Below are 7,500 nucleotides of genomic sequence, written 5' to 3' on the forward strand. Positions count from 1 at the left end.
CGCGACTATTCACCGATTACGTAACTTCACGCGTATCCCCGGCTGAGAAACCACCGCTGTAGACCACGGGAGGAGCGAGCGAGCGAGCAGGGGCGCCGATCAAGGCTCTGCCACGCACTCCGCGGGTGTCCACGGCGCGCTGTCCGGCACGGCGCCCGCCGTTTCCGCTTTGCACGTGCCGACTGAACTCCTGCCTCTCTCCCTCATCTCCACGCACTCCCCTACCTCTCCCTCTACCCCCCCCCACGCACTCTCCTACCTCTCCCCTCTCTCCCCCCCCACGCACAATCCTACCTCTCCCCTCTCTCCCACCCCACACACTCTCCTACCTCTCCCCTCTCCCCCCCCCACGCACTCTCCTACCTCTCCCCTCTCCCCCCCCCACGCACTCTCCTACCTCTCCCCTCTCTCCCACCCCACGCACTCCCCTACCTCTCCCCTCTCTCCCACCCCACGCACTCTCCTACCTCTCCCCTCTCTCCCCCCCACGCACTCTCCTACCTCTCTCCCCTCTCTCCCCCCCCCACGCACTCTCCTACCTCTCCCCTCTCTCCCCCCCCCACGCACTCTCCTACCTCTCCCCTCTCTCCCCCCCCACATGCACTCTCCTACCTCTCCCCTCTCTCCCCCCCCCCCCACGCACTCTCCTACCTCTCCCCTCTCTCCCCCCCCACGCACTCTCCTACCTCTCCCCTCTCTCCCCCCCCACGCACTCTCCTACCTCTCCCCTCTCTCCCACCCCACGCACTCTCCTACCTCTCCCCTCTCTCCCCCCCCCATGCACTCTCCTACCTCTCCCCTCTCCCCCCCCCCCCCCATGCACTCTCCTACCTCTCCCCTCTCTCCCCCCCCCACGCACTCTCCTACCTCTCCCCTCTCTCCCCCCCCCCATGCACTCTCCTACCTCTCCCCTCTCTCCCACCCCACGCACTCTCCTACCTCTCCCCTCTCTCCCCCCCCACGCACTCTCCTACCTCTCCCCTCTCCCCCCCCCCACGCACTCTCCTACCTCTCCCCTCTCTCCCACCCCACGCACTCCCCTACCTCTCCCCTCTCTCCCCCCCCCCACGCACTCTCCTACCTCTCCCCTCTCTCCCCCCCCCACGCACTCTCCTACCTCTCCCCTCCCCCCCCCCCACGCACTCTCCTACCTCTCCCCTCTCTCCCCCCCCACGCACTCTCCTACCTCTCCCCTCTCTCCCCCCCCCACGCACTCTCCTACCTCTCCCCTCTCTCCCCCCCCCCCCCCACGCACTCTCCTACCTCTCCCCTCTCTCCCCCCCCACGCACTCTCCTACCTCTCCCCTCTCTCCCCCCCCACGCACTCTCCTACCTCTCCCCTCTCTCCCACCCCACGCACTCTCCTACCTCTCCCCTCTCTCCCCCCCCCCATGCACTCTCCTACCTCTCCCCTCTCCCCCCCCCCCCATGCACTCTCCTACCTCTCCCCTCTCTCCCCCCCCCACGCACTCTCCTACCTCTCCCCTCTCTCCCCCCCCCCCATGCACTCTCCTACCTCTCCCCTCTCTCCCACCCCACGCACTCTCCTACCTCTCCCCTCTCTCCCCCCCCACGCACTCTCCTACCTCTCCCCCCCCCCCCACGCACTCTCCTACCTCTCCCCTCTCTCCCACCCCACGCACTCCCCTACCTCTCCCCTCTTTCCCCCCCCCCACGCACTCTCCTACCTCTCCCCTCTCTCCCCCCCCACGCACTCTCCTACCTCTCCCCTCCCCCCCCCACGCACTCTCCTACCTCTCCCCTCTCTCCCCCCCCACGCACTCTCCTACCTCTCCCCTCTCTCCCCCCCCCCACGCACTCTCCTACCTCTCCCCTCTCTCCCCCCCCACGCACTCTCCTACCTCTCCCCTCTCTCCCACCCCACGCACTCTCCTACCTCTCCCCTCTCTCCCCCCCCCCCCCATGCACTCTCCTACCTCTCCCCTCTCTCCCACCCCACGCACTCTCCTACCTCTCCCCTCTCTCCCCCCCCCACGCACTCTCCTACCTCTCCCCTCTCTCCCACCCCACGCACTCTCCTACCTCTCCCCTCTCTCCCCCCCCCCCATGCACTCTCCTACCTCTCCCCTCTCCCCCCCCCCCCATGCACTCTCCTACCTCTCCCCTCTCTCCCCCCCCCACGCACTCTCCTACCTCCCCCCTCTCTCCCCCCCCCCATGCACTCTCCTACCTCTCCCCTCTCTCCCACCCCACGCACTCTCCTACCTCTCCCCTCTCTCCCCCCCCACGCACTCTCCTACCTCTCCCCTCTCCCCCCCCCCACGCACTCTCCTACCTCTCCCCTTTCTCCCACCCCACGCACTCCCCTACCTCTCCCCTCTCTCCCCCCCCCCACGCACTCTCCTACCTCTCCCCTCTCTCCCCCCCCCACGCACTCTCCTACCTCTCCCCTCCCCCCCCCCACGCACTCTCCTACCTCTCCCCTCTCTCCCCCCCCCACGCACTCTCCTACCTCTCCCCTCTCTCCCCCCCCCCACGCACTCTCCTACCTCTCCCCTCTCTCCCCCCCCCCCCACGCACTCTCCTACCTCTCCCCTCTCTCCCCCCCCCACGCACTCTCCTACCTCTCCCCTCTCTCCCCCCCCCACGCACTCTCCTACCTCTCCCCTCTCTCCCACCCCACGCACTCTCCTACCTCTCCCCTCTCTCCCCCCCCCCCATGCACTCTCCTACCTCTCCCCTCTCCCCCCCCCCCCCCATGCACTCTCCTACCTCTCCCCTCTCTCCCCCCCCCACGCACTCTCCTACCTCTCCCCTCTCTCCCCCCCCCCATGCACTCTCCTACCTCTCCCCTCTCTCCCCCCCCACGCACTCTCCTACCTCTCCCCTCTCTCCCCCCCCACGCACTCTCCTACCTCTCCCCTCTCCCCCCCCCCACGCACTCTCCTACCTCTCCCCTCTCTCCCACCCCACGCACTCCCCTACCTCTCCCCTCTCTCCCCCCCCCCACGCACTCTCCTACCTCTCCCCTCTCTCCCCCCCCACGCACTCTCCTACCTCTCCCCTCCCCCCCCCCCACGCACTCTCCTACCTCTCCCCTCTCTCCCCCCCCACGCACTCTCCTACCTCTCCCCTCTCTCCCCCCCCCCACGCACTCTCCTACCTCTCCCCTCCCCCCCCCCACGCACTCTCCTACCTCTCCCCTCTCTCCCCCCCCACGCACTCTCCTACCTCTCCCCTCTCTCCCCCCCCACGCACTCTCCTACCTCTCCCCTCCCCCCCCCCACGCACTCTCCTACCTCTCCCCTCCCCCCCCCCCCACGCACTCTCCTACCTCTCCCCTCTCTCCCACCCCACGCACTCCCCTACCTCTCCCCTCTCTCCCCCCCCCCACGCACTCTCCTACCTCTCCCCTCTCTCCCCCCCCACGCACTCTCCTACCTCTCCCCTCCCCCCCCCCACGCACTCTCCTACCTCTCCCCTCTCTCCCCCCCCACGCACTCTCCTACCTCTCCCCTCTCTCCCCCCCCCACGCACTCTCCTACCTCTCCCCTCTCTCCCCCCCCACGCACTCTCCTACCTCTCCCCTCTCTCCCCCCCCCACGCACTCTCCTACCTCTCCCCTCCCCCCCCCCACGCACTCTCCTACCTCTCCCCTCCCCCCCCCCCACGCACTCTCCTACCTCTCCCCTCTCTCCCACCCCACGCACTCTCCTACCTCTCCCCTCTCTCCCCCCCCCCATGCACTCTCCTACCTCTCCCCTCTCCCCCCCCCCCACGCACTCTCCTACCTCTCCCCTCTCTCCCCCCCCCCCATGCACTCTCCTACCTCTCCCCTCTCTCCCACCCCACGCACTCTCCTACCTCTCCCCTCTCTCCCCCCCCCACGCACTCTCCTACCTCTCCCCTCTCCCCCCCCCCCACGCACTCTCCTACCTCTCCCCTCTCTCCCACCCCACGCACTCCCCTACCTCTCCCCTCTCTCCCCCCCCCCACGCACTCTCCTACCTCTCCCCTCTCTCCCCCCCCACGCACTCTCCTACCTCTCCCCTCCCCCCCCCCACGCACTCTCCTACCTCTCCCCTCTCTCCCCCCCCACGCACTCTCCTACCTCTCCCCTCTCTCCCCCCCCCCACGCACTCTCCTACCTCTCCCCTCCCCCCCCCCCCCACGCACTCTCCTACCTCTCCCCTCTCTCCCCCCCCCACGCACTCTCCTACCTCTCCCCTCTCTCCCCCCCCACGCACTCTCCTACCTCTCCCCTCCCCCCCCCACGCACTCTCCTACCTCTCCCCTCCCCCCCCCCACGCACTCTCCTACCTCTCCCCTCTCTCCCCCCCCACGCACTCTCCCTACCTCTCCCCTCTCTCCCCCCCCCCACGCACTCTCCTACCTCTCCCCTCTCTCCCCCCCCACGCACTCTCCTACCTCTCCCCTCCCCCCCCCCCACGCACTCTCCTACCTCTCCCCTCTCTCCCCCCCCCACGCACTCTCCTACCTCTCCCCTCTCTCCCCCCCCCACGCACTCTCCTACCTCTCCCCTCTCTCCCCCCCCCACGCACTCTCCTACCTCTCCCCTCTCTCCCCCCCCACGCACTCTCCTACCTCTCCCCTCTCCCCCCCCACGCACTCTCCTACCTCTCCCCTCCCCCCCCCCCCCACGCACTCTCCTACCTCTCCCCTCTCTCCCACCCCACGCACTCCCCTACCTCTCCCCTCTCTCCCCCCCCCCCACGCACTCTCCTACCTCTCCCCTCTCTCCCCCCCCACGCACTCTCCTACCTCTCCCCTCTCCCCCCCCCCACGCACTCTCCTACCTCTCCCCTCTCTCCCCCCCCACGCACTCTCCTACCTCTCCCCTCTCTCCCCCCCCCCCACGCACTCTCCTACCTCTCCCCTCTCTCCCCCCCCACGCACTCTCCTACCTCTCCCCTCTCTCCCCCCCCACGCACTCTCCTACCTCTCCCCTCTCTCCCACCCCACGCACTCTCCTACCTCTCCCCTCTCTCCCCCCCCCCCACGCACTCTCCTACCTCTCCCCTCTCTCCCCCCCCACGCACTCTCCTACCTCTCCCCTCTCTCCCCCCCCACGCACTCTCCTACCTCTCCCCTCTCTCCCACCCCACGCACTCTCCTACCTCTCCCCTCTCTCCCCCCCCCCCACGCACTCTCCTACCTCTCCCCTCTCTCCCCCCCCACGCACTCTCCTACCTCTCCCCTCTCTCCCCCCCCCACGCACTCTCCTACCTCTCCCCTCTCTCCCCCCCCCATGCACTCTCCTACCTCTCCCCTCTCTCCCCCCCCACGCACTCTCCTACCTCTCCCCTCTCTCCCACCCCACGCACTCTCCTACCTCTCCCCTCCCCCCCCCCCACGCACTCTCCTACCTCTCCCCTCTCTCCCCCCCCACGCACTCTCCTACCTCTCCCCTCTCTCCCCCCCCCCACGCACTCTCCTACCTCTCCCCTCTCTCCCCCCCCACGCACTCTCCTACCTCTCCCCTCTCCCCCCCCCCACGCACTCTCCTACCTCTCCCCTCTCTCCCACCCCACGCACTCCCCTACCTCTCCCCTCTCTCCCCCCCCCCACGCACTCTCCTACCTCTCCCCTCTCTCCCCCCCCACGCACTCTCCTACCTCTCCCCTCCCCCCCCCCCACGCACTCTCCTACCTCTCCCCTCTCTCCCCCCCCCACGCACTCTCCTACCTCTCCCCTCTCTCCCCCCCCCCACGCACTCTCCTACCTCTCCCCTCCCCCCCCCCCACGCACTCTCCTACCTCTCCCCTCTCTCCCCCCCCCACGCACTCTCCTACCTCTCCCCTCTCTCCCCCCCCACGCACTCTCCTACCTCTCCCCTCCCCCCCCCCCACGCACTCTCCTACCTCTCCCCTCCCCCCCCCCCCCACGCACTCTCCTACCTCTCCCCTCTCTCCCACCCCACGCACTCCCCTACCTCTCCCCTCTCTCCCCCCCCCCACGCACTCTCCTACCTCTCCCCCCTCTCCCCCCCCCACGCACTCTCCTACCTCTCCCCTCCCCCCCCCCCCACGCACTCTCCTACCTCTCCCCTCTCTCCCCCCCCCACGCACTCTCCTACCTCTCCCCTCTCTCCCCCCCCCCACGCACTCTCCTACCTCTCCCCTCTCTCCCCCCCCCACGCACTCTCCTACCTCTCCCCTCTCTCCCCCCCCACGCACTCTCCTACCTCTCCCCTCCCCCCCCCCACGCACTCTCCTACCTCTCCCCTCCCCCCCCCCCCACGCACTCTCCTACCTCTCCCCTCTCTCCCACCCCCCACGCACTCCCCTACCTCTCCCCCTCTCTCCCCCCCCCCACGCACTCTCCTACCTCTCCCCTCTCTCCCCCCCCCACGCACTCTCCTACCTCTCCCCTCCCCCCCCCCCACGCACTCTCCTACCTCTCCCCTCTCTCCCCCCCCACGCACTCTCCTACCTCTCCCCTCTCTCCCCCCCCCCACGCACTCTCCTACCTCTCCCCTCTCTCCCCCCCCCACGCACTCTCCTACCTCTCCCCTCTCTCCCCCCCCACGCACTCTCCTACCTCTCCCCTCTCTCCCACCCCACGCACTCTCCTACCTCTCCCCTCTCTCCCCCCCCCCCCCACGCACTCTCCTACCTCTCCCCTCTCTCCCCCCCCACGCACTCTCCTACCTCTCCCCTCTCTCCCCCCCCCCACGCACTCTCCTACCTCTCCCCTCTCTCCCCCCCCCACGCACTCTCCTACCTCTCCCCTCTCTCCCCCCCCACGCACTCTCCTACCTCTCCCCTCTCCCCCCCCCCCCACGCACTCTCCTACCTCTCCCCTCTCTCCCCCCCCCACGCACTCTCCTACCTCTCCCCTCTCTCCCCCCCCCACGCACTCTCCTACCTCTCCCCTCTCTCCCCACCCCACGCACTCTCCTACCTCTCCCCTCTCTCCCCCCCCCACGCACTCTCCTACCTCTCCCCTCTCTCCCCCCCCCACGCACTCTCCTACCTCTCCCCTCTCTCCCCCCCCACGCACTCTCCTACCTCTCCCCTCTCTCCCCCCCCCATGCACTCTCCTACCTCTCCCCTCTCTCCCCCCCCACGCACTCTCCTACCTCTCCCCTCTCTCCCCCCCCCACGCACTCTCCTACCTCTCCCCTCTCTCCCCCCCCACGCACTCTCCTACCTCTCCCCTCTCTCCCCCCCCCATGCACTCTCCTACCTCTCCCCTCTCTCCCCCCCCACGCACTCTCCTACCTCTCGCCTCTCTCCCCCCCCACGCACTCTCCTACCTCTCCCCTCTCTCCCCCCCCACGCACTCTCCTACCTCTCCCCTCTCTCCCCCCCCCATGCACTCTCCTACCTCTCCCCTCTCTCCCCCCCCACGCACTCTCCTACCCCCCCCCCCCACGCACTCTCCTACCTCTCCCCTCTCTCCCCCCCCCACGCACTCTCCTACCTCTCCCCTCTCTCCCCCCCCACGCACTCTCCTACCTCTCCCCTCTCTCCCCCCCCACGCACTCTCCTACCTCTCCCCTCTCTCCCCCCCCAT

At 69.4% G+C, this 7,500-nt stretch overlaps 1 protein-coding gene across 1 annotated transcript in view; it reads right to left on the reverse strand.

The window, feature by feature from the left end:
• The window catches only part of LOC144951404 (uncharacterized), a 96,167-nt gene that overhangs the window by 63,269 nt on the left and 25,398 nt on the right, over positions 1 to 7,500 (reverse strand). The gene's annotated exons all lie outside the window — the stretch shown is intronic.

Source organism: Lampetra fluviatilis, chromosome 62 (genome assembly GCF_964198595.1).
Source record: "Lampetra fluviatilis chromosome 62, kcLamFluv1.1, whole genome shotgun sequence".
In the NCBI taxonomy this organism is placed as follows: Eukaryota; Metazoa; Chordata; class Hyperoartia; order Petromyzontiformes; family Petromyzontidae; genus Lampetra; species Lampetra fluviatilis.